This window comes from Muntiacus reevesi, chromosome 21 (genome assembly GCF_963930625.1).
Source record: "Muntiacus reevesi chromosome 21, mMunRee1.1, whole genome shotgun sequence".
Lineage (NCBI taxonomy): Eukaryota > Metazoa > Chordata > Mammalia > Artiodactyla > Cervidae > Muntiacus > Muntiacus reevesi.
Genome location: NC_089269.1, coordinates 5,731,367 through 5,757,000, shown reverse-complemented (window position 1 = coordinate 5,757,000; position 25,634 = coordinate 5,731,367).

The window sequence follows — 25,634 nt, the reverse complement described above, 5'->3', positions numbered from 1 at the left end:
CCCTTGAGCTCTGTGGAAGTGTAAGCCTTGCTCCATGATGAACTAGTATGACCTTGGGTAATAACTTAACTTCTCCGTTTTCTAATCTCAAGACTGCTTACTGAATTTATACTCTGACCTTTTCACAGAGGGATTTGAGGTAACACTGGTGAATCAAATTTAACGCCTACTTTGAAAAACTCACGAGGTTGCTAATCGGCATAAATTGCAAGTGAGGGTTTGTGAAAGTGCTTTTTGAATTGCAGATACTTTGCAAATAAAAGCTGTTGTTATGACTATTCTAGATTTCATACCTGATTATCTTCAGTTAAGGTCACAACATGTTGATGCTCATTTTATCAAATGTAGAAACTTCAATAAGAATAATGCTATTTGCCCCTTCCCTCAGTATATAGATTTCAAACTAATGAATCCATTCATCTCTGTTTATATTTGCCTGTTGGATGAAATTTTTTCTTTGATAAAAGTATATGCCTTGCCTAAGTGCAAAGATTACATTTCATAATAAATCTCTGTCCTTGAAACATTGTATGAATTTCCAAGTATAGACATTAGTGAAATATTATTTTGGAGTATGAAAGTAACCATTTTACAGCTCATTGACCCCTCACTAGTGTTTTCATGGGGATGTTATAGGCAAGATGAGATGGCGCCGCATCAGCAGAATAGGTGAAATCAATATCTGTCTACCATGGCCTCGCCCCCATCGCATGCAGGAAAACTCAGGAAAAAGAAAATTGATATGCACAAGAGTTAATAGCTCTGTTGTGAATAGGTCTGTTGTGAATAGCTCTTCCCAACAAAGAGCTAGAGAAATTCTTTGTAGCAGCACATCCTGAAGTACACAAGTTTCTTCTTGCCAAACTGTTTCCTTTTAACCATTTGAGGCTGCTTGCATTTCCGCTGCAGCTGGAGCACAACATACCAAGGCTCTTCCTGACTCTCAGGATTTTTGGCACAGGGCCCCACTTGTGCTCCTCGTGGCTCTCCTCAAGGCATCTGATTCGCTGCTGTGAAGATCAGCTCTGCCTCTACTGCTGTCTTCATCAAAAATGAAAGATGTCTGATCTACTTTTCACAGACAGCTTTACCACCTTTGATGTGAGTGGGGGACGCAAAGCAAGCAGCGGGTGCTATTCCTTACTTTCTGACACGAAATACTCTAAATTTGCACTTAGGGAGAACATAACCAAAGCCAATTCTTTATCAAATAAAAATGCCACATTACATTTAGGGAGATCACACCAAGATCTAACCAGATCTACATGTCACCCAGAGTTAGAGGAACGCCTTTAGCATTCAGTATCATTAAAACAGTAATCACGGCTGACTTCTGCTTAGCTGTTATCAATCAAAATCCAAACTGTGCATTTATTTTGACCCAGCAGTACAACTTCTAGGAATTTTTCCTACAGACTGACAAATGTGCACCAAGAAATATCCATAAAGATTCACAGTACTCGGTCACAGTGGCCCCATGTCAGCACTAGCCTGAAGCCAAGGAACCCTTACCCACTTCACATAGAGAACACGTTTTCCTGTTCACTTCTGTCTCAGTTCAGCTCTCTTTACTCACTGCTGATACTTTCTTGCTCCTTGCATGGACTTGTGTGTGTAACACACATAAACGTGTTTCAAAGGGCAAGGTTTCCTCAACGATAGGAGCACATGAAAATGAAGGAAAATGCTGCCTAGGAAGGCAAGAAACTCTGCCAAGATTATTTTGCGTCATTGAACTGTTTGATTTTAATAAGGGTAGTAAATGAATATATGTAGAAATACAAAGAGAGAATAAATATATAGAATAATAAAATTAGAAATCCTCTTTTATCTTTGCCCCAAATTCTCCATCCCCACATTTCCCAGCTGTATTAGTTTTATAGATACCTTTCCAGTACACATTTCTAAGTGTGTGTGTAGGAACATGTGCATGAATACAGAATTCTCATAAATGGTGCCAAAATACATATCGTGTTCTATGATTAATTTTTTGACATAAAAATAGAGCTCTCTTCACATAAATATTAATACATAGATCTTCCCCATAACTTACATTCCCTTATAATATTCAGAATACAAATTACAGACATTTATTCAATCTTTCCATCATTGGTACACATTTAGGCTGTTTGAGGAATAAAAAACTGGAAACGATGCCAATGATTAAAACTGACAGTCTTTCACTTTATGAAGTGTGTATTATAAAAACAATTGGTATACTGAAAATATTTTTCAATTCACACACATTTCTCCCTCTCTCCCTTGCCCTCTCTCTAAGACTTAAAATTGCCATTATAAAAAAGAATACTTAGTTCCACTGAAAATGCTCTCAATTAAAATGAATGAACAACAATTTTCAGTAGCCAAAAACACCTTCATCGATAAGCAAGTAAAGGGGCTTATTTTGTCAGAGTGTCAAAAAGTCCAGATCTTGCTTTCCCCTCCACATCCCTGTAATCTCTCTTCCTCACATCTTTCAGTTCTGTTTTTCTCTTTATATTAGCCTCGTTCTCTTAAAAAGATTGCTGAGAAAAGATTTCAGGCTTACATTGTCTCCCTGTGATAATCCAAGAGAAAAAAAAAAAAAAGAGAGAGAGAGAAAACTTCTCTACTAGTTTTCATATGCAAAATCCCCAAGGATTGTGATGGGCTTACAGCCAAAAGGTTGAATACTGTGGTTGGTCATCCCACTGCATTAGATGGTGGCTAAGAAACACCATCCCGCTGGGTTAGATGGTGGCTCCCAAGAATTCATGTCTTCCTGAAATTTCAGAACGTGACCTTATTTGGAAATGGTATCATTCTAGACTGCATTAATTAAGATGAGGCTGTACTGAAGTAGCTGTGTGCTATGCTCAGCTGCTCAGTCACGTCCATCTCTTTGTGATCCTCTGTACACTGTAGCCTAGCATGCTTCTCTGTCCATGCAATTTTTCAGGCAAGGAAACTCGAGCAGGTTGCCATTTCTACTCCGGGGAATCTTCCCAACCCAGGGATCGAACCCACTTCTGTGTCTCCCGCAGTGACAGGAGGAATCTTTACCTCTGTGCCAACTGGGCAGCCCTGTGTTGAAGTAGAACATGCCCTTAATACGATATGACGGACACTCTTAGCAGAAGAGACGCAGAGGCAGACATACGCAAGGAGAGCGTGAGGACACGTGGGGACGGCGCCCTGTGATGACGCAGGCAGAGAGTGTCATGTAGCCGCAAGCCAGGGATTGCCAGCAATTACTGGACTTCAGATGAAAGGCTCTTTCTCTGAGCCCTCAGGAATAAACCAAACTGCTGACATCTTAATTTTGACTTCGGGCTGCCTGAACAGAATTTTTTTTTAAGATTTTTTTATTTTTTAAATTTTGAGGTACTCATTTATGGTATTTTATTACGATAGCCCTAGGAAATTAAGACACCTACCCAAACCACGCAAGTGGGAAGAAGCACAGTTCTTCAAATAATGCAAATGTTATACAGAATTACTGAGAAGAAATATTGAATAAACCACATGGAAACAAACAAATGAACAACAATAACAATAGAATTAGAAGTACCTGGTGGTACAGCCTTGAAATACTACCAAAGCCCTTTTCAAACCCCATATAATACATTTACCTTTTGCTTTTACCCCATCCACCTCTACAAATAATTTGAGGAAACTTACAAAAGAAATAACAACATAATAAAACCACAAACGTGCATAAAAAGGCAAGGGCTAAAAAGTTGTGGAGGGTAGGGGAGGTGGAATGGTTACAGTAGAACATAGCATTTAAAGTTATCATTCCTGGTATTGTTCATGAAACTCAAAACTGAATCCACAGTTTTCATTACTCAATAAGACAGAGCATACCTGGCAGTTTATAAACAGTCTTTTTTTCTTACCCACTAGAATAAGCGTGTGTTTCAGTAAGTCAATGTGGATAAGCAAAAACTCAATCTCAAATTAAATTCCCAAAGCAAAAGAAAACTGAGTCTGGAAGAATGTTATACCTTCCAAAGCTTCAAATCATCATCTCAATTTTCCATATATAATATTTGACACTCAAAAGATTATCAACCATACAAGGACTTAACATCAAATGACCAAAGTGAAAGAAAGCAAGTAGACAATAGAAACAGACCCACGGAAGAACTAGATACTGTAGTTATCAAGTGGAGATTCAAAAATAACTGTCCTTAATAGGTTTAAAGACACAAATGACAAGATAAAGAGTTTGGGGTAAATACAAGAGACAGATTTTAAGAAACTTTTTAAAAAATGGGCAAATCAAGGAAGTGATTATACCTTTTCAAAAGGAGGATGGAGTTTAGGTGGGATTATCAGGGGAGCTTCAGCGATATCGGTATTGTTCAGTTTCATGAACTGGTTGATGATTCCATGGATATGCCTCCTTTATGAAAACTAATAGAATGGTATATACATTATACTTCAATTAGAATTTTTAAACAATACAGACTGGTGAGGGTCTGAAATAAAAGCATATCCTAATGTTGACTGAAGGAGTTAAACCGATAGCTGTCAGTGATTTCTAGATGTGAATGATGAATGATTTAAGGGGAGAGGTTTAATGTTTTGCTCAAGGTTAAATGCATAATTGGTAGAAAAGCAGAGAATATAGTCTAGAGTAGTACTTCACTAAATATTTATTAAAAGAACAAATGAACTGGCTCTTTATTCTTCCTACTGATAAAGAAAGTTTCAAATACAGGACTGAGTAAAGAAACATAAACATTTATTTTTCAGATCTCTTTAGGGTGCCCATTGTTTTACATATAGAGATGAAAAATTATGCTATATTGAAACTAGAGGAAAAGAATTAATATTAGGCCCTAGCTTTGATTTACTAAGTATTTTTAGAGAAAAAAAGTTTTTCCTGCTTCTCTGAAAAGAGCACTATACATATTTCCTGCCTTATAGCTACACAGAGCTCAGTTAAAGGGAATATTCTATTTAGGATCATGAAGATGGTGAATCTATGAGAATGCTGGGCGTTGTTCTCAACATTCCATGTCAGTGGTCAAACTAGTCAACACTAAACATGTGATACAGCAGATTTTAAAAGTAAACAGGTTCTATTTCTATTATTTCTTAAGGCAAGCCAGAGCAGTTTCTTATTTGGATGGAGGAATGTAAGTATTTACAGAAGGAAAGCCTAATGGTCTCTTTGAGAACCATGCAGTTGGTGAAATTTCCCTTTCCACCATTTTAAATAGACTCCCTTTAGAGTTCAATACATATTTCCAGTGTAGTTAAAGTAAATACTTGAATAAAATTTAAAAATGAAAAATCAGCACTCTGCTATTCCACTTCATAAAGAACTCACAAAGGGATGAGCGTAGAGAAAATAAAGATTAAATAATTGTGGCTGGGTTGCATGCCAGGAAAATAGGTCCCGATGCCTACAAACACAAGAATTCCTTTCACAAACACAGGGAGCCCTCCTGTTTATATGACTCCCTCAACTGCTTATCGTTACAGGGGATGGGGGGATGCCACACAGCACTAAGCTGGCAACAGTAGGATGAGTGCAGAAAATACTCAGAGGAAATGATGAAGTGTGTATTTAAAACTACCAACTGGAATCGAACAGGTAAGTTTATGGAGAAGGAAATCACAAATTAAAGTGAGCCTTGGAAGATAAAGAGGAGTTGGATAGGAAGAGCAAAGGCCTTTGATTATTCTCTCCTTTCCTTAGGTAAGAAGCTAAGTTTTGGGGGAGAATCAAAAGATAACGCCATCTGGAGTGGTGACTATAACAAGAGAATTTACTTCCAGAAGGCTGGAAGATAAATTTTTGAGGAAAAGCCATTTATGCAAGGCAAAGCAAGATGTTTGGATTGTAGATTGAATGGCAGGATGAAAGCAACTTGGAGCAAAAGAAGAATCATAAGCTGTGGAGTAAAAGAGGCTTGTATTTAATCCTTGCTCTCCTAAATATGTTTGAGTCTCTTTTTCCTCTTTATAAAAAGAAGATATCACTGCATAAGTTTATTATGAGCCAACAATAATAATATGTATAAAGTGACTGAGTCTTATAAACCCTTAATACACATTAAAACATAATTCAACTCTTCTATTTATATCCTGTGTAGTTGAGTGCTATAACAATTTTTGAGTTGGCTAATGACTTGATAAAGCCATTGTTTGTGGCACTGGTGGTAAAGAACCTGCCTGTGAATGCAGGAGATATAAGAGGTGAGGGTTTGATCCCTGGGTTGGGAAGATGCCCTGAAGGAGGGTATGGTCCCACTCCAGTGTTCTTGCCTGGGACAATCCCATGGACAGAGGAGCCTGATGGGCTATAGTCCACAGGATTGCAAAGAGTCGGGCGCAGATGAAGCGACTTCACTTCACTCACTTCATACTTTACCACTGGAGAGGGAAATGGCAGCCCAGTCCAGTACTCTTGCCTGGAGACTCCCATGGACGGGGGGCCTGGCGGACCGAGGTCCACGGGGTCGCAGAGAGTCGGACACGACTGAAGTGACTCAAGGGCAGGCCCAGCACCACACAGGAAAGGGAAATCTGACGGCGGAAAGGACACGAGCTGGAAAGCCGTTTAATTGGGGCGGGAGCTTGAAACCACTAAAAATTGTATATATAACGTGGATCCTCTTGGGGAAGGGCACAGGGGCTTCTGATACAGTCCATGATTCCCCCAAAGGTTAAAAGATCCTGGAATGTATTATAGAAGGTGCTAGACTGTGAGGGACTGCAGAAGAGAACTGGAATGGGATAAATGAGATTTAGTTACTGCATATGAAAATTAAAGGAGGAATTGAAAATAACACTGGAATCTTAGTCTTGTGTCACTAAAAGCATCATGATAGCGTTTCCAGAGAGGCAGGAGTGAGTTTAGAAGAAAAGGTGATATGTTTGGCTTTAAGCACGTTGCATGTCACGTATGTGCCAAAATTGCTAAGTAAAATCCTGACTAGACACAGTTTTGGCTGGATTTGCGATGTAGGTCAGGGCTGGAGAAAAACATCGTTTCAGACAAAGCTTTTAAGATTGTACGTCTGTTCTAAGAACCCATGGCAAGAGGCCAGGGAGTACATAAAGCCACAAGATATAGTGAGACAGTTGTGGGGAGCATATTCCAATATATGGTGAAAATGTTTTAAAATATTTATAATTCCAAAAAAATTGTAATGCACATTTTCAATAAAATGTTATGAAAGAGAAAAAAGACAACATTTAAGGGTAAAACATGGGATAGAAAGAAGCTGCATTAATTCACTGTTCCTTCCAGGAGTAATTTAGAGGAAAAAAAAAAAGTGAGAAAACTGCTAGATAGAGAAGGAGGTTAATTTTCTGAGAGTATGAAAATAAAGTAAAATGAACAGAGGGGGCAAAGACTAGGTTTTGATATCCAGAGTTAGAAAGTAGAAGGAAAAAGACCCAATTAAGAAGAACTTGTCAAAAAGGCAAGTGGATGTACCAGAAAAATAGTGTTAGAAACCTGGAAAAGTGAGACTCTGAAGCATAGGATGTCAACAGAGTCCAGGGCAGCAGAGAAGTCACCTAGAATGAGGACGGGTCACCAGGTATTACAGTCCTCTTCCTAAACAAGCCTTTAAAATAACGCTGCGATGTTAAGGTCGTATATAAAGATGCTTAGACTGTGTTATAGAATAAGGTTGCAGAATCTTTTCTACTTTAGAAAGCCCTTCAAGAGATCCATAATCAATCGTCAATGTGAGTTCCTTAGGCATATCATTTATTTTATGTGCTTTGAACTTTCCTCATCGTAGCAGCCTGTGATTCAAATCTCAGAATCTGACAGTCTCACCCAGTTCAGACTTGATGAGAGGTTGAAGACTGCTGAGAATGGAATCGTATATGATCTCAAAACTTTGTACTTCCGGACTGGTAAGACAAATGAATTTTTGTTGTTACAGAAACAGCTTAAATGCCCAGAGCTCTATCATCTAGCCTTTAATGTTAGTCAAAATGAAACAACAACAAAACAAAAACAAAAATACTCCACAAAAATCTATTATTATTATTATTGCTCTCGCTGTTGGACTAAGAAGACAGTACATATCACTCTATAGTTTTTTTAAGCTGCAATATTTCTTTAAGCTTCGAATATGTACGTAGTAAAGCCACTGCATTATTCGAAGGAAATTCTTGTAATACAGTCACTCTGCCAGACTCATGGCATTTCTTCAAAGCTGTAAAAACAGTATATAAACACCCCTCTAGTCCAGGGGAAGAGAGCAAAAGCACCAAACTAGAATTCAGGTTTGCTTCTGCTGCTTTTCTCCTGGGACTTGTGCAAGTGACCTTCGTTCTATGCATCTCAGTTGGTTTGTGTGTGAGAGGTGAGCACAGTATCTGCCCAGCCCAGTTTGCTGCCTGGGGGTCAGTGTGATGGTTTATCATAAGCAGGCGATTATTTCTTTCTTCACAAACCTATTTTGAGGATTATGCCCCACAGCATCTGTACATGGGCTTAGCATATGGTAGGCAGTCAATGGAATCAATTGGAGTTCTTCCCATCATTCTCTCCCACCTCAGGAATCTTTTGGCATAAGCTGTCAGGCAGAATTTTAGGCTTTTGTATGCAATAAATGGGAGTGAGAGAGTTGAGGGGGGGCAGACACTGAGAAAGAGATGCCTCTTACTAACAGGTGATATTGAAAGACTGCGGAGAAGTCTGGGCTAGAAGAGAGCTTAATAGATATTGAGAGAGATATTGAATAGAGAAAAAACTGCCAATTCTTCAGCTTCCAGAAATAGCATTAGGGAGAGGAATTTCCCATGTGAAAGGATCTCACAATATTTGAGACTGAGATAGCCACAGCTGGGATATACATGTCTTGTCCAAAACGATCTTGGACAAAACTACCAAAAATGAGAATAATAAAATACCAAAAACTTTGGACAAAACTACCAAACACAAGAATAAAAGGGAAATTTAACTCTTTAATGTATCCATAACTCTGATTTTCTAATAAGTGTGGCTAAATTTTCCCTTCAGATAAGATTATAAGGGGACAGATACATCAGATAATACTTTTTGGCCAAGCACTCTAGTACAATGGCTTTCAAATATTTTTGACTCTGACTCACGTATTTAAAGAGTGTAAGATAATATTTAGCCATTTTATGTACAATACCTGCTGATATTTTCTATTCTAAATGACTTTCTAAACCTGCTAATGAATCATGATCTGTACTTTTAAATAAAAACAACAAAAACTCAACCCTTTTAGTAGTTACTTTTATAAATCAACACTAAATACATTAGTATCAGAAATGAACCTTGGCTTTTAAAAAAAAATCTATTAATAAATGAGTGATAGTTATCCAGCTGTGTCTGACTCTGCAACCCCATGGACTGACTATAGCCTGCCAGATTCCTTTGTCCATGGAATTCTTCAGGCAAGAATACTGGAGTGGGTTGCCATTTCTTTCTCCAGGGTATCTTCCCATTAATAAATGGACATTTAAAAATCAGGATACATTTTAGATGGTCCTTTGGTATCTATTTCATTCAAGTCATATAACTAGGTAAACATTTCTTACTGAGACTCAATTGTTCCAGTTAGTATGATCATCTTTCCTGCAGAAACCCAGATTCAACATCCCACCAAGGTAGATCATTTGTTATGAAAAGTATCAGATGAGAGAGTGATGGGTTACATAAAAGATTACCTCTGCTCTGGAAAAACAAACAAACTCCAAAACCTCAAAATGTATGTATTCAGGTTTGGTTTACTAAACAAAAAGAGGAATCATCATATGAAGCTCTAGTTCAGAGTTCCCTTGAACTCTAGTGCTCTATGAAAATTTTTTAATTTAGTTTGCAATAACCAATAGAAATATTGAAATGAATTAAAGTTGGAGGTGCTTTATTATTATCAAGGATTCATAGACATTTTGTAAAACTCTCGTTTGAAAAGCTTTTGATCTAATCAAGGGATCTTGATACTGATGGATGGAAGATGCAAACCACTAAACATAAATAAATAATACCAGTGAGTAATATTAATATAAGGAAAGTACAGTCATCCTTCAGTATCCATGGATTTTGGTACCCACTGGGGTTCAATTCCTTATATAAAATGGCAAGGTACAACAAATAGTCAGTCATGGATGTGACGCCCAGGGATATGGCAGGCTGACTGCAGCACCATACAACCAAATGAGAGGATGCACTGGATTGTGTGCTCATAAAGGAATTGGAATTATGGGCTGAAGGGCTATCTTAGATTTTCCTCAACACTATTATCAATATTTTATCCATTTATCAGATTATTTGCAGACCGCGTATCCTGAATTTTGATTCAAGAAGATTGGCATGATGTTTCCTAAAGGAAATCAGTCCTGAATATTCACTGGATGGACTGATGCTGAAGCTGAAACTCCAATACTTTGGTCACTTGATGTGAAGAACTGACTCATTTGAAAAGACCCTGATGCTGGGAAAGATTGAAGGTAGGAGAAGAGGACAACAGAGGGTGAGATGGTTGGATGGCATCACCTACTCAGTGGACATGAGTTTGAGTAAACTCCGGGAGTTGATGATGGACAGGGAGGCCTGGCATGCTGCAGTCCATGGGGTTGCAAAGAGTCAGACGTGATTGAGCGACTGAACTGAACTGAATTGAACCTTATAACAAGAGATGCCAAGATTCCTGTACTTAAAGCCTTAGAAAGGAAATGCTTTTAACTCTCATCTTTTTTTGATAGCTTATGAACAACAATGACAAATTATCTGCTTCACATATTGCCCTTGATAAATACACCTAGGAGAAAGCTCATCTCCACAACACCTGCGTTTTTCTAACATGTAGGCAAGGGAAAATCTCCTGGAATATCACTGATGGTGATGGGCGAAATCCTGATAAACTACTCTTAGAACATGCCTACTATGTATATGATGCTGGGTTGGGTAGCAGAAATCTGAACATGAAAGAGATTTACATGATAACGTTTATTTGTGATTTGGTCAATGATTTTGCACTGCATGTTCCGTAGGCAGCCCATATTAGCAATGCATAGATCTACATGCTATGTGAAACTTCAGCAAAACTACATCTTTTACACAGCATCTCCAACTTCAAGATAATAGGCTAGGGCACCCTGTGATACATTATAGCTCAGATTTATTCTGAATAAATCTCTACCTTTAGTATGCCCCAGAAAAAGTACCCAAGGAAGTTAAAATCTTGCGAGTGTGTAATGGGTTCCACTTGGCCACATGAGCAACGCAGATTTGGAAATCCTCACCCACTTAGTCGCTCACCTCTGGGACATAATGAGCCGATACAGCAGCCTGTGGGACCTCTTCTAAGAGTCCTTCCCTTGGCTTGTCAGGCCTAGCATTAATTCACTGATTGATCACTTAATGTGTTGATTGTGTATGTGAAGTGAAGTGAAGCCTCTCAGTCGTGTCCAACTCTTTGCGACCTCATGGACTGTGGCCCACCAGACTCCTCCATCCATGGAATTTTCTAGGCAAGAGTATTGGAGTGGGTTGCCATTTCTTTCTCCAGGGTATCTTCCTAACCCAGGAATCGAACCCGGGTCTCCCGTATTGCGGGCAGAGGCTTTACCATCTGAGCCACCAGGGAATCCCTGATTTTGTATAGTAAACATTTATTTATGTTTCCAGACTTTATGATCAAGTTGTAGCTGACATCTATTACTAATATATATAGTATATGCTTTGTTATTTAAGCTTTAACAATCCCACAAGATTTCACTACTATCTCCATTTTACAGATGAGAAAACAGTAGAGATGTTTTACAACATAACCAGGGTCGCACAATTAGTAATGGATGGACCCAGCATGTCAACTCAGGCAAACTGAATTTAAAGTCCATATTCTTAACTCCTAAGCAATGCTACTGAGTAATTTTACAGTAACACATGGTAATAATATAACCATTTCCTGGTGCAAGTATCTCTTCTATGAAATGAAGTCATTATACACAGAGTGGTATCTTTACTTGTAAGGGGATCTAAGCCAGAGAATTTCATTTTTAGAGATATTATTCATCACCTCAAACTAAGAGTTAGCTGGCTGACTTTGCCAAGTGCCAGCAATTCAATTATATTTCAACTGAGATTATTGTGATTATTGTGATCCAGTGATCATTTTGAATTTGTATTCAAACCTGTACTTCTTCTTGCAGTTACTTATTTGTTGTTGTTGCTGCCGCTGTTACAAAGGGATCAATACAGTGGATACTTCAATGTTAAAATCTTATTTAAGACTAAACACAGAAACTTTATTTGGAAGGCTGAGATAAAAAGTCATCAGAAAGCTTTCATTATTTATAGGTTTAAACCCTCAAATTCTCACTTTAATTTGCAAAAGATAAATTGTTGAGTAAGAAGGTTTAAGTGATTTTTAACTAGGTTTTAAAAAACACTATGCTACTGAAAAGAAAAAGAATTGCTCTTTCTATTGTATGTTACATGGCCAAAGGGCCAACTCCCTTAACTGATGGGAGGAAGTTAGCTGTTGGTTTCAAAATTACTCTTTCCAGAGAAGTAGGGTATGTGACTCAGATTTCCACACCAAGGTGGTCTTTGAGAGAACGCTTTAGATGTAGAAGAGGTTATGTAAAATTCTTTGTTATCACTTATTATTTCCCTTAGGCAAACCACACATCAGAGAACCTGAATCTAAAAATGACACATTACATGTGCTTCTTCCTCTAATTTTTTAAAAGGTTTTTATGTCTTTCAGTTTTCATGTGTGCTTTTGATTGGTATCTTTCTATAAATAAGTGTACTTAGAATGAAAAAGTCATCCCAACCCTCAGTTGAGAGATCTTTTCTATCCATCTCCTGGAAAGATGACATAAAATGTGATATAAAGAACATATACAAATTGGCACATAGATTTCCACACTTTTCAAAGGTCTTAAATTGTTGAAATGATGAGAAAAATGAGGGCAAGAGTTATCATTATTTAGGAATTCAGTGTACCCTTCCTACCATGGTAGATATTTTTCACACAGTATTCAATTTAGCCTTGCTCCACTTTATTGATGAGGCATGTGAAGTGATGAGATAAAGAGATAACTAAATTATGTGTATATTATAAGTGCAGTAGCCAGAGTTCAAAATTAAAAATAAGAACTCAGGCTCTGTGATGTTTCCATGATTTCACTCTTTGGGATTTAGGCTTAGTGCTGAATTCTAAATACTCTGAAGATGGCTAACAGTAGAGATTCCCCACCCCAAAATCTAAAAAAGTTAAATTAAAAAAATCTTAATGTCTAAAAATATTTTCCAAGTTAATGTTCCAATAGTAGTTTGGGATTCATAAAAGACAAATTTATTCAATAAGTGGTCCTGGGAAAAATGGACAGCTACATGTAAAAGAGTGAAATTAGAACACTCCCTAACACCATATACAAAAACAAACTCAAAATGGTTTAAAGATACTAAGTGTAAGCCTGGCTACTTCAATACTCCTGGAGAAAAACATAAGCAGAAAGCTCTTTTACGAAATCATAGTAATATCTTTCTGAGTCTGCTTCCTAGAGCAAGGGAAATAAAAACAAAATAAACAAATGGGACCTAATTAAACAAAAACTTATGCACAGTAAAGGAAACCATAAACAAAATACAAAGATAACCTTCAGCATGGTAGAAAATATTTGCAAGTGAAGCAACTGATAAGGGATTAATCTCCAAAATATAAAAATAGCTCATGCAGCTAAATATTAAAAAACAAACAATCCAATCAAAAATGAGTGGAAGATCTAATAGAGAGTTCTCTTAAAAAGACATACAGATAGCCAAAAAACACATGAAAAGATGTTCAACATCACTATTAGAGAAATGCAAATCAAAACTACAATGAGGTATCATTGTATGCCAGTGAGAATGCCCATCATCAAAAAATCTACCAAAAATAAACGCTGGAGAGGGTATGGAGAAAAAGAAAACTTTTTGCACTATTAGTGGGAATGTAAATCGATAGAGTGCTATAGAAAACAATATGAAGATTCCTTAAAAAACTAAAAAAAAAAACAAAACTAAAAATAGGACTACAATATGACCCAGCAATCCCACTCCTGGGCGTATATCTGGAGAAAATCATAGTTCTAAAAGACGTACATCTCAGTGTTCATCTCAGGACTACCTACAGCAGCCGGGACGTGGAAGCAACCTAAGGTCCATCCACAGAGGACGGGGTAGGAAGATGTGCTGCGTGTATGCAGCGAAGTATTATTCAACCACAAAAAGAACAAAGCAATTCCGTTTGTAGCAACATGGCTGTACCTAAAGATTTTCATACTGACTATAGTCAGACAGAGAAAGATATATGATGTTGCTTGTATATGGAATCTAAAAAAGGGCGGAAATGAACTTATTTAAAAGAGACAAACAGAGTCACAGATGTAGAAAATAAATTTATGGTTACGGGGGAAAGCTGGGCAGGGAGACTGGGAGTGACAGGTACAGGTATTTATACACGTATATATGCATGTATTTATACACGTATATATAGAACTGATAACTGATAAGGACCTCCTGTGGGTTTCCCAGGCGGCGCTAGTGGTGAAGAGCCCAGCTGCCAATGCAGGAGATGCAGGAGACACGGTGGTATCCCTGGGCCAGGAACAGCCCCTGGAGGAGGAAGCGGCAACCCATCCCAGTGTTCCTACCTGGAGAATCCCGGAGGAGCGGAGGCCTGGGGCCCCGCAGGCCATAGCGTGGCAAAGAGCTGGACAGGCTGAAGGACAGCACGCGCGCAGGCAAGGACTTGGTGGAGAGCAGAGGGAACCCTGCTCAATGCTCTCGAATGACCCATATGGGAAAACAATTTTAAAAAGTGTGGATATATGTATATATATATATATGTATAACTGATCCACTTTGCTGTTAAAATTAACATAACATTGTAAATCAACCGTACTTCAATAAAAATCTTTTTAAAAAGACAAATTAATTGGGAAAGTACATAGCTGACCTTTGATACACGAGATTTCTGAGCAATTTCACACATATTTAGGGTTAAGTGTTAAGCACTCTTTTTTTGTTTTCTCAAATATAAGATGTATGTTTAGAAATTAGTTTGGCCAACCTTGGAATTTAGGTTATATTACCTCAGGGTCTTTTGGAGTGTAACCCAGTTGGCATTTTGCCATCTTTCATAATTGTGTTTTTCTCCTTCACAAGAACCACAGTTTCCTATTAAGCAGGAAATGAGAGATTACTGCAATCCATGTAGTAGCTGCCTGTCTGTATGATACTTTTTCATTAACATTTATAGAAACTTGCTGCTGCTGCTGCTGCTAAGTCGCTTCAGTCGTGTCCTAGAGAAACTTAGGTGTGCCCTAATTGTGGGATTTCTTTTTAATGCTTCAGATATGTACAGATTGAGCCTTTTGATTCATTGATTCATTCAATTAATATTTACTATATTGAGTGCTTTATAGAGATCTAGTCTTGTGCAAGGCACCAAAGATGCAATGGCGAACAAACACGGTCTAGTGGAGGGGTTATTAATCAAGTAGTCAGTAGCAGCTATAAAAGTGCAACTGTGATACGCGCTAGGGTCTATGCTGCTCTGAGATAGTCAGGAAGTTAACCTATGCAGAAAGTTTGAAGCATTTCCCTAGGGCAGTGACAGTTAGCCTGAAATCTGAATGGCAGATAGAAGCAAATTGGGACCGAGGGGAGGAAAGAAGAGTCCTAGCGTGTGTGTCCTGATTGAAGGTGGGGTGGTATTGAGCCAGGACTGGGGCTCAGTAAGTAAGGGAAAGATAGGATGCAGAAAGATAGGATGGGAGAGTGAGGGCAATCCTGAAGGTTGAGTGGGAGATGAAAGGATTACAAGGCTGAGAGGAGAGGGGATTCAGGAAGGAGTGAAAAACTCAGATTTGTGTTGAAATGATTGCACAGGTCTCTTTAGATGCAGTGGGGAAATGCATGAAAGGGGTAAGAATGGATGTCAGTAGATCACTTATCAGATGTTTGCAGCAATCCAGTCTGGAATTGTGGCAGTGAGAATGGAGAAATAGATAGAGAACAGATGTGTCTAGATTATCTATGAACAGCCTCTGGTGATGAATTAGGTATAGAATCATAGGTGGTGGAAAAGAGGACTTGTTTTAAATGACTTGGGTTCTGTATGCTCCCTATTCATTCAAAATGGATCAAACTGAGATGAGAATAAAGAAAGGTGCTGAGTACAGTTTTTAAGATTGACATTAAGATATTTTACAGGTTTGTGCAAGCTGTTTCTTTGTAATTGAATTTGTATGTTATCAAATACTTTATATGCTATATATACTATGTAATTATATTCCTGATTAACTTAGCAAAATAGCTATACCTTTAGTTTGAATGACTTAAACCTTATACTTCTTCAATGAAGGCATTACTTCTTAAATGCTTCCCCCAAAACAATTTAACTTAAGAAAATGAGTAAATTGAATTATTAAGAAATACAGATCACAGGTGACAGAGACAAAGCTGTTCAGAGTTCTCAAAGCTATGAAACTTTGGAATGTTAATTAGAGAGCAAATCACAGATTCTCTTTAATTAGGATGTGTCTGTATTGTGATGAGGGGCAGTCACAACAGATTCATGTCTCTGTTTTCCTTGTGTATTTCTCCTCTATGTTATTTTATGAGGAAAAAAACAAAAAGCAAAAAAAAAAAATGACAACACAATTCTCTAGCACTTTTACTCTTATAGGTTTTGCTTCACAAAGCCAGATGAATTTTGTCACTGTCAACTATATTCAATGAGCAGTCACTTGCCATTGGGTATAGTGGAAGCAGAGAGACTTGACAATCTCTCCTTTTGCCTTGAATGGTTAAAAGGAGCTTCATCTTTTCCAAGCCATAATGCCTGTATGCATCTTCCTCCCCTGATTTTAAGGTTCAGAGTTGGTGTTTCTTCCCTATGTATCTAGATATATATCACTGAACTAACTTGGTCCTCCTACTTATGAACCATGGCAGAAAAATACAAAAATAAGAAAAATAATAATTTAGCTGGAACAACAATTGTGGGAAATCTCAAGTAATCACAACTGCTATACAAAAAAAAAAAAAAAAAAAATTGATGTATATTTGTTTAGATGAATCCAGGAGTATCTAACGGCATTTAGGCAATTCTACAGATACTACTATTCTACTTTGCAGAAAGAAAACAAAAATTTAGGAATGAGGAATATTTAGGCTGCAAATGGAAGGAAGTAGTAAAATTTCTATTTACAGAAAGGTTAAAAGAAAATGACAAAAATAGACTTTCATGATCAGGAGGAAAGTTTGAAGCATGGTTTGGATAAAATTTGAGATTTGTGAACACTTCTTTTTAGATTTCATGTTTGAATTTCCTTGAAATCTATTAATACAAATATAGTCAAATCTGCATTTCTTTATAATATATTCAAACATACTCAACTTTTAAACAGTGCCTCATTAATAATGCAATAAATAACACTTTCAGCCTCAAAATGGTATTGTCAATAAGGTTAAATATCTATAAAGTTGAGATGATAACATGGAAGATGGAATTTTTTCACATTTAAAGAATGCCAATGACTGCCAAGGGCCCCATTCCCAGATATTTGGTTTGGTTATTTAGGGATGGGGCCTGGTAATCAGTATTTTTAATGCCCTGGGTGATTGTGATATGTAGTCTAGCTTGAGACTCACCAATGTGATAGTTACAGTAGTTATAAACTGTAAAATGAATCAAATATTCCAGTATGGCCATTAGTCTGTTGCTAAAGCTTCCTGGATATGGTCCAGCTATACAGATTCTTTTTTGATGAAAATGGATAGCATATTTGAAAATGGACTTGACAAAAAATGTTTATTTTTTATTTCAACTATTACAATAACATTAAAAATAAACCTGTGACACTGATAATATTATCCCTACTATAGAGATAACAGGCAAAGGATAAAACATAGAGATAAGGCAAAAGAGCCTATCTGATTAGCAGAGTCACATACCTCTTAGTGGGTTTGGAACTAAATCCAATTCTCTGTGGCTGGAGACCAGACCTGTATGCTTTCTGATAAGGTTACATTGTCTGCTCTCTTCTCAAAATAACAGTACTCTTCTAGAGACAAAGAAATCCAAATCACGAGAAAAGTAAAGATTGGGAAGGTTCAAATACTGATATATTTTTCTAAGGTTTCACATTTTCAAAGCATCTCTTTTGTAATTGCTATGAGAGGAGGCTACAAGGAGATTGCAGAATTCAGACTTAAATTGAAGAACATAAGGAAAACCACTAGACCACTCAATTCTCTCAGTGTCTGACTCTTTGTGACCCCATGGACTGCGGCACACCAGGCTTCCTTCTCCATCCAGGTATGATCTAAATCAAATCCCTTATGATTATACAGTGGAAGTAAAAAATAGATTCAAGGGGTTAAATCTGATAGAGTGCCTGAGGAACTATGGATGGACGTTCATAACATTGTATAGGAGGCAGTGATCAAAACCATCCCCAAGAAAAAGAAATGCAAAAAGGCAAAATGGTTGTCTGAGGAGGCCTTACAAATAGCGGAGAAAAGAAGAGAAGCAAAAGGCAAAGGAGAAAAGGAAAGATATATGCATCTGAATGCAGTGTTCCAAAGAATAGCAAGGAGAAATAAGAAAGGCTTTCTAAGTGATCTGTGCAAAGAAATAGATGAAAACAATAGAATGAGAAAGACTAGAGATCTCTTCAAGAAAATTAGAGATACCAAGGGAACATTTCATGCAAAGATGGGCTCAATAAAGGACAGAAGCAGTATGAACCTAACAGAAGCAGAAGATGTTAAGAAGAGGTGGCAAGAATACAAAGAAGAACAATATAAAAATCATCTTCATGACTCAGATAACTGCAATGGTGTGATCACTCACCTAGAGCCAGACATCTTGGAATGAGAAGTCAAGTGGTCCTTAGGAAGCATCACTACAAACAAAGCTAGTGGAGATGATGGAATTCCAGTTGAGCTATTTCAAATCCTAAAAGATGATGCTGTGAAAGTGCTGGACTCAATATGCCACCAAATTTGGAAAACTCAGCAGTGGCCACAGGACTGGAAAATTCAGTTTTCATTCCAATCCCAAAGAAAGGCAAGGACAACAAATGTTCAACCTATGACAAAATTGCACTCATTTAACATGTTAGCTAAGCAATGCTCAAAATCCTCCAAGCTGGACTTCAACACTATGGGAACTGTGAACTTCCAGATGTTCAAGCTGGATTTGGAAAAGGCAATGGAATCAGAGATCAAATAGCCAATATCCGCTGGATCATAGAAAAAGTAGGAGAATTCCAGAAAAACATCTACTTCTGCTTTATTGACTACGCCAAAGCCTTTGACTATATGTATCACAACAAACTGCAGAAAATTCTTAAAGGGATTGGAATACTAGACCATCTTACCTGCCTCCTGAGAAATCTGTATACAGGTTAAGAAGCAACAGCTAGAACCAGACATGGAACAAAGGCCAGGTTCCAAATTGGTAAAGGAGTAAGTGAAGGCTGTATATTGTCACCGTGTTTATTTAACTTATATGCAGAGCACACCATGTGAAATACCAGGCTGGATGAAGCATAAGCTAGAATCAAGATTGTTGAGAGAAATATCAATAACCTCAGATATGCAGATGACACCACCCATATGGCAGAAAGTGAAGAAGAACTAAAGAGCCTCTTGATGAAGGTGAAAGAGTAGAGTGAAAAAGGTGGCTTAAAACTCAACATTCAGAAAACAAAGATCATGGCATCCAGTCCCCTCACTTCATGGCAAATAGTTGGAGAAACAAGGGAAACAGTGAGAGAGTTTATTTTCTCCAAAATCAGTGCAGATGGTGACTGCAGCTATGAAATAAAAGATGTTTGCTCTTTGGAAGAAATGCTATGACCAACCTAGACAGCATATTAAAAAGCAGAGACATTACTTTGATGGCAAAGTCCATCTAGTCAAAGCTATGGTTTTTCCAGTAGCCAGTATGGATGTGAGATTTGGACCATAAAGAAAAGCTGATGGCCTAAGAATTGATACTTCTGATCTGTGGTGTTGGAAAAGTCTCTTGGGAGTCCCTTGGACTGCAAGAAGACCAAACCAGTCAATCCTAAAGGAAACTAGTCTTGAATAGTCACTGGAAGGACTGATGCTGAAGCTGATGCAAAGCTCTAATACTTTGGCCACCTGATGAGAAGAACTGGCTCATTGAAAAAGACCCTGATGCTGGAAAAGATTGAAGGCAGGAGGAGAAGGGGACGACAGTGGATGAGAGGGTTGGATGGCATCACCGACTCGATGGACATGAGTTTGAGCAAGCTCCAGGAGTTGCTGATGGACAGGGAGGCCTGGCGTGCTGCCGTTCATGGGGTTGCACAGGGTTGGTCAGAACTGAGCAGCTGAACTGAAGAGAGGGAAACTACTATTTACTTCTCTAAAGTCAAAGGATCGTCTTCATATAAGAAAAGAACATTTGTGTGAAACTGTAAGCAGATATAGATTGGAAAGCCTCTTCCATGTGGTTTCTTTTATTCAACATATAAACTTTTCAACTTAAATAGGAGGCACATAAAATACCTGATATTCTCACATAAGGACTAAAATCTGGACTTGGATTTGGGTATTAGAAGAATTCAGCTGCCTTCTGGCTTGTAATCCTATCCATTAAAACTAAGCCTCAAGCCCCTCCTATAATAAGATTCAAAGACTGAGACGAATTAGTTCATAGCTACATTTAAAACCTTGAAAAATGCTGCTTATGCATTATATCATCATCAATTGTTGTATTATAGTACCCAGCATAGTGCCATGTTCACATAGGTAGCTTCATAAATGTTAGAAGAAGGTTTGTGACTTTATATGACTCAAAACTTTAGCGCAAAAATTGGCTTTTATTGCCTGGAAATTATGGGGGAATATAAGGTTCTGCAAATAAAAGGCACATCTCCTTACTCTTCTAAAGTGTTTTAACTTTCATAGAACATGGTTTGTTTCCTTTTTAACCTTTTCAAATTATGCAGAATCTAAAAACAGGCTAAAATTATAGTCATATTCAATTCCAAGTGGAATAAGAAACAATACTCAAAGCATCACAATTGCTGAAACTTATTCAGAACATAAAATGCCATAGGATGTAATTCATCTAATCATGTGGCTTTTCATAAAGGTCATGATTACTCATGAGGTAGGTACAACCATCACTGACGCATATCCAATGAGGAAATGGAAGCTTAGACAGAGATGTTCAGAGTCAGGGTCACACCTCTAGCTAAATGGCAGGACTAGAATTCAAATATGTAAATCTGAATCTCTGGAGGCCTAAAGTTAGGGTGAGTTCGCATTGAACCAACCTAGGAAATTTACAGTATTTTCGCTAGGTCATACACTGCCTGTAGCTTCTATAGGCTATTTGGAAACACATGTAAATACGCATGGTTTCTTATGTCTATTCTTTGGTTAATTAGAGGTTTTGGTAGCTCTTAACTGCTTACACAGAAGGTGGAGAGATAGAATTACAGGGAGGGTTTAAAATAACTCCAGGTTTTTCCTACTCATTGACCATGCAGAATCCAAATACTTACTGTGCATAATGGAGTCTTTAATTCACTCAGCTTTATGATTTCTCCCAAAATGCACACAAATAAACTATTAGCTCATTCAACTATTAGCTGTGGATAGCAATAGCAACTGAAGTATAAATATTACAACCAAGCCTGAAAACTATCTGTATTAGAGGCTTTACTGCCTTATTGCTATCTTATTTTGATTGTATCAGCCAGTTGGAACCAATAGGTCAAGCAAGACCTGTGAATTAATGTGTGCCTGTACACATGCTTTCTAGCTGAAAGTGGTAATGTGATTATTAGAAGTGATACTGTCATTAAGTGATAAAAGAACCTAAAATGTTTTGAACACTCCCTAAGTACTGAGCACCAATTTACGTGGTCCATGTGTCTTAAGTCACAGCAGCCCTTTGGGAAGAGGCAGGTACTGACCTCTCTTTACAGGTGGAATAATATAACTTGCCCAGCAGTGCATAGCTAACAACTGGCATTCTTACTTCAGAGCTCATTCAGAACTTCTAAATGACCTTGGCATGAAAATTTTTTATTATAAGAAGTCAGAGGGAGTGATTACCTTACAAGCAATATGATTTAACTGTTTTAAAACCAGGAAGTCCTGGGTTCTACTCCCCTGCTGTTCATCAATTGGTGTCCTTAAGCCAATTAATTACCTCATTTGTTAACTGAAGATAATAGACTGCTATTATCTTACCTCACAGGTAGTTATGAAGTTTCGATTCTGTTCAGTTCAGTTTAGTCACTCAGTCGTGTCTGATTCTTTGTGACCCCATGAACCACAGCATGCAAGGCCTCCCTGTCCATCACCAACTCCCGGAGTCCACCCAAACCCATGTCCATTGAGTCGGTGATGCCATCCAACCATCTCATCCTCTGTCATTCCCTTCTCCTCCTGCCCCTAATCCCTCCCAGCATCAGGGTCTTTTCCAATGAGTCAGCTCTTCACATCAGGTGGCCAAAGTATTGGAGTTTCAGCTTCAACATCAGTCCTACCAATGAACACCCAGGACTGATGTCCTTTAGGATGGACTGGTTGGATCTCCTTGCAGTCCAAGGGACTCTCAAGATTCTTTCCAACACCACAGTTCACAAGCATCAATTCTGCACTCAACTTTCTTTATAGTCCCACTCTCACATCCATACATGACCACTGGAGAAATCATAGCCTTGACCAGATGGACCTTTGTTGGCAAAGTAATGTGTCTGCTTTTTAATATGTTGTCTAGGCTGGTCATAACTTTCCTTCCAAGGACTAAGCGTCTTTTAATTTCCTGGCTGCAATCACCATCTGCAGTGATTTTGGAGCCCAGAAAACAGTCAGCCACTGTTTCCACTGTTGCCCCATCTATTTGCCATGAAGTGATGAAGTTATGAGGTTTAGATAAACTAATACATATAACTCACTTACCACAGTGACTGGATAATAGTAAGGAATTATTATTTTTTAATTTATCTGACTTCTTGTTCCATGAGTTGATTCAGGCTCTGAAAATATACAGCAAATGCCTTAGGTATTTTTGACCACTTTCTTTAACTCTTGACTTGGAAGCTTTATGTTATTCAACAGTTTAGTGCAACTTGGTATTTGCAGAGTTTTTTACTCACAAGGACAACTGATCTTACTTGTTATTAGTCAACTTGTAATCTTGCACAGCGTTAGAGAAACTACAGTTTTCACAGGAGGAAATAGGCAGGCAAGTGAGAAGTCTTGCTGTAGGATACACTAAATTCAAGAAAGGCTGCAGATTTGCACTGAGGCATATTACCTCATTGTACCAGAGGAACTACTTCTCTGAGAGTTCCTGACAACGTGATGACTCAAGGAAGCAAAGAAAACACCTCTGAGAAAGGAAATACAGCTAGTCATAGAGCCTGACACAGACCCTTGTTCAGTCTTTGGTACTTCCTAACCACATTAACGAGCTCAGCACTCGACTTGCTCCGTTGTTGTCTTGGCAAACTCAGCCTTGGATAAGATAAACTATGCCCAATGAAAAAGGAAAACAGCAAGATCACTGTAACTAATTGTGTATTATTAACCCTGAGACTCTATATACAAAAGTTTTTATTGGTTTGTGTGGAGATCTAACAAATTTTGGAAAGGACTCTTTTTTCACTGACTTTTTTTTTTTTTTTTTTTTACCGAGTATTACAGTATGTAGTGGTAGCTGTATTTACATAAAAATAAATCCATATATGCATTTCTTTGGAACAGAGACCTCACTGCAAGATTCTTTGTTTGGTTACTAAAAGTACATCAAATTGGATGTGGCCCCCACTCCACCTCCTCTTTTCTACCCTCTCCCTCACACTCTAAAAGCACTTGTTCATATCACTTCACTGGGAATTAAAACAGAATGATTTCCATTTCATAAGGTAATTGAGATAAAGTGAAACTATTTTTATGTAATTCAAATATATATGTATATATGTACTCACATAAAAGTATACATTCTTTAACATATTTTGGAGGAAGGTAGAAAGTAGGAGGTCATCAAATATATAGACTTGGTAGTTTGATTTCACTGAAAAAAAGAAAAAAGAGCCTGAAAGCCAATTGCAGGAATTCAGGAGATTCATCGAGGTTAGGTCCTGGCCACAGATATATTACATGTTTCAGTGGGATTTCAGACACACTAGTTGGACGATAAGATTTGTTAATCTTCAAGATAGAGTGTTCTTTCCAAAGGACATGGAGTAGATAAACTCTTTGTAAAAAACATTCTATTAAAATCATAAACGGATATGTTTTGGACTGAAAGTTTTTGTCCCTCCAAAATACATATGTTGATGCTATGAACCCTAAGATGATAGCATTTGGAGGTGAAATTGGCATTTGGAATATAATTAGGATTAGATTAAGTCTTGTGGGTGGGGTCCTCATTATGAGATTAGTGCCATTAAGAAAAGAGAGTCAGGAAACCTCTGTCTCTCAAGTGAACGTGAGGACAAAATGAAAAGACGGCCATCTGCAAACAAATTTGGCAGTTCCTTGGTCTTGGACTTACCCTTCAGAACTGTGAGAAATAAACATTTGTTGTTTGAGCCCCTCCAGTCTATTTTAAGCCATCCAGTCTATGGTATTTTGTTATAGCAGTTTGAACAGTCTAAGGCAGGATATATGGCCTGTGTTAGGCAACATAATAAGTAAGGCAAAATTCCTTTTTGCTGGGTGCCCATATACTTTTGTCAGGACAGCTGCTCCCTTCTGATATTCCCTCTGCCTTCCTACCATCCCAAATTCTTGTCAAAGGATAGTTGAGAGATAAAATGTCAGGCAGGACAAACTTAAGGTCTTTGTCTTTCAAAGGAGACTTCTTCAAATTTATAAAATAAAAAGATTTTCAAGGGGAACCATTAAGATGTGAAAATACATAAGCTCAGGGATCTGTAATTTAGGTTTTAATATAAAAATCATGTTTAAATCCCAGCTTTGATACTGCATAGTTTTATGAACATGGGCAGATGACTTTAACCTCTTTTGTGTTTTATTTCCTCACCATCCCCCCCTCCTCAAATAGCAATAGTTGTTACCCCAAGTTGGGAATTAAGTGAGAATACCAGGAAACACTGGGGCATAATGTCTAGCTCATAGCAAGAAGTTAACAGTCAACAGTTTGATATTTTGCAGAAAAGGAATCTAACTAGTATCCCTTTGAATAATAATGCCTATGACTAGAAACACAGCTTACTGGTGGGACAGGTTGCCATTACTAGTCACAGATTTTCAGAACTCGGTGGAAACTTAGATATTGTCCACTTCAAGCCACGTGGGGAAAGAAGTTCAGAAGGATGCATCCCTTTGCCTTGATTGCGTAGGAGGTGAGAGATTGGGTCAGGTCCCCTCAGGGCTTTTTACTGCAGTTCTAGTTCCGTCCCCTTGCAGTAGCTTCCATCATACTGAGAATTCTTAAGCTCCAGGGAGCCGAAGATAAAAAATTTTCACTTTGAAGTAAAATATGCATGATCATTAAATATGTGGGTTTTTTTTTGTCTGAGATCGAAAACTGATTTAAATATTCCATTTCCTTTCAGCATTTATTTATATAGTATTCATTAAGCAATATCTTGGCTAATATCAAAATATTATC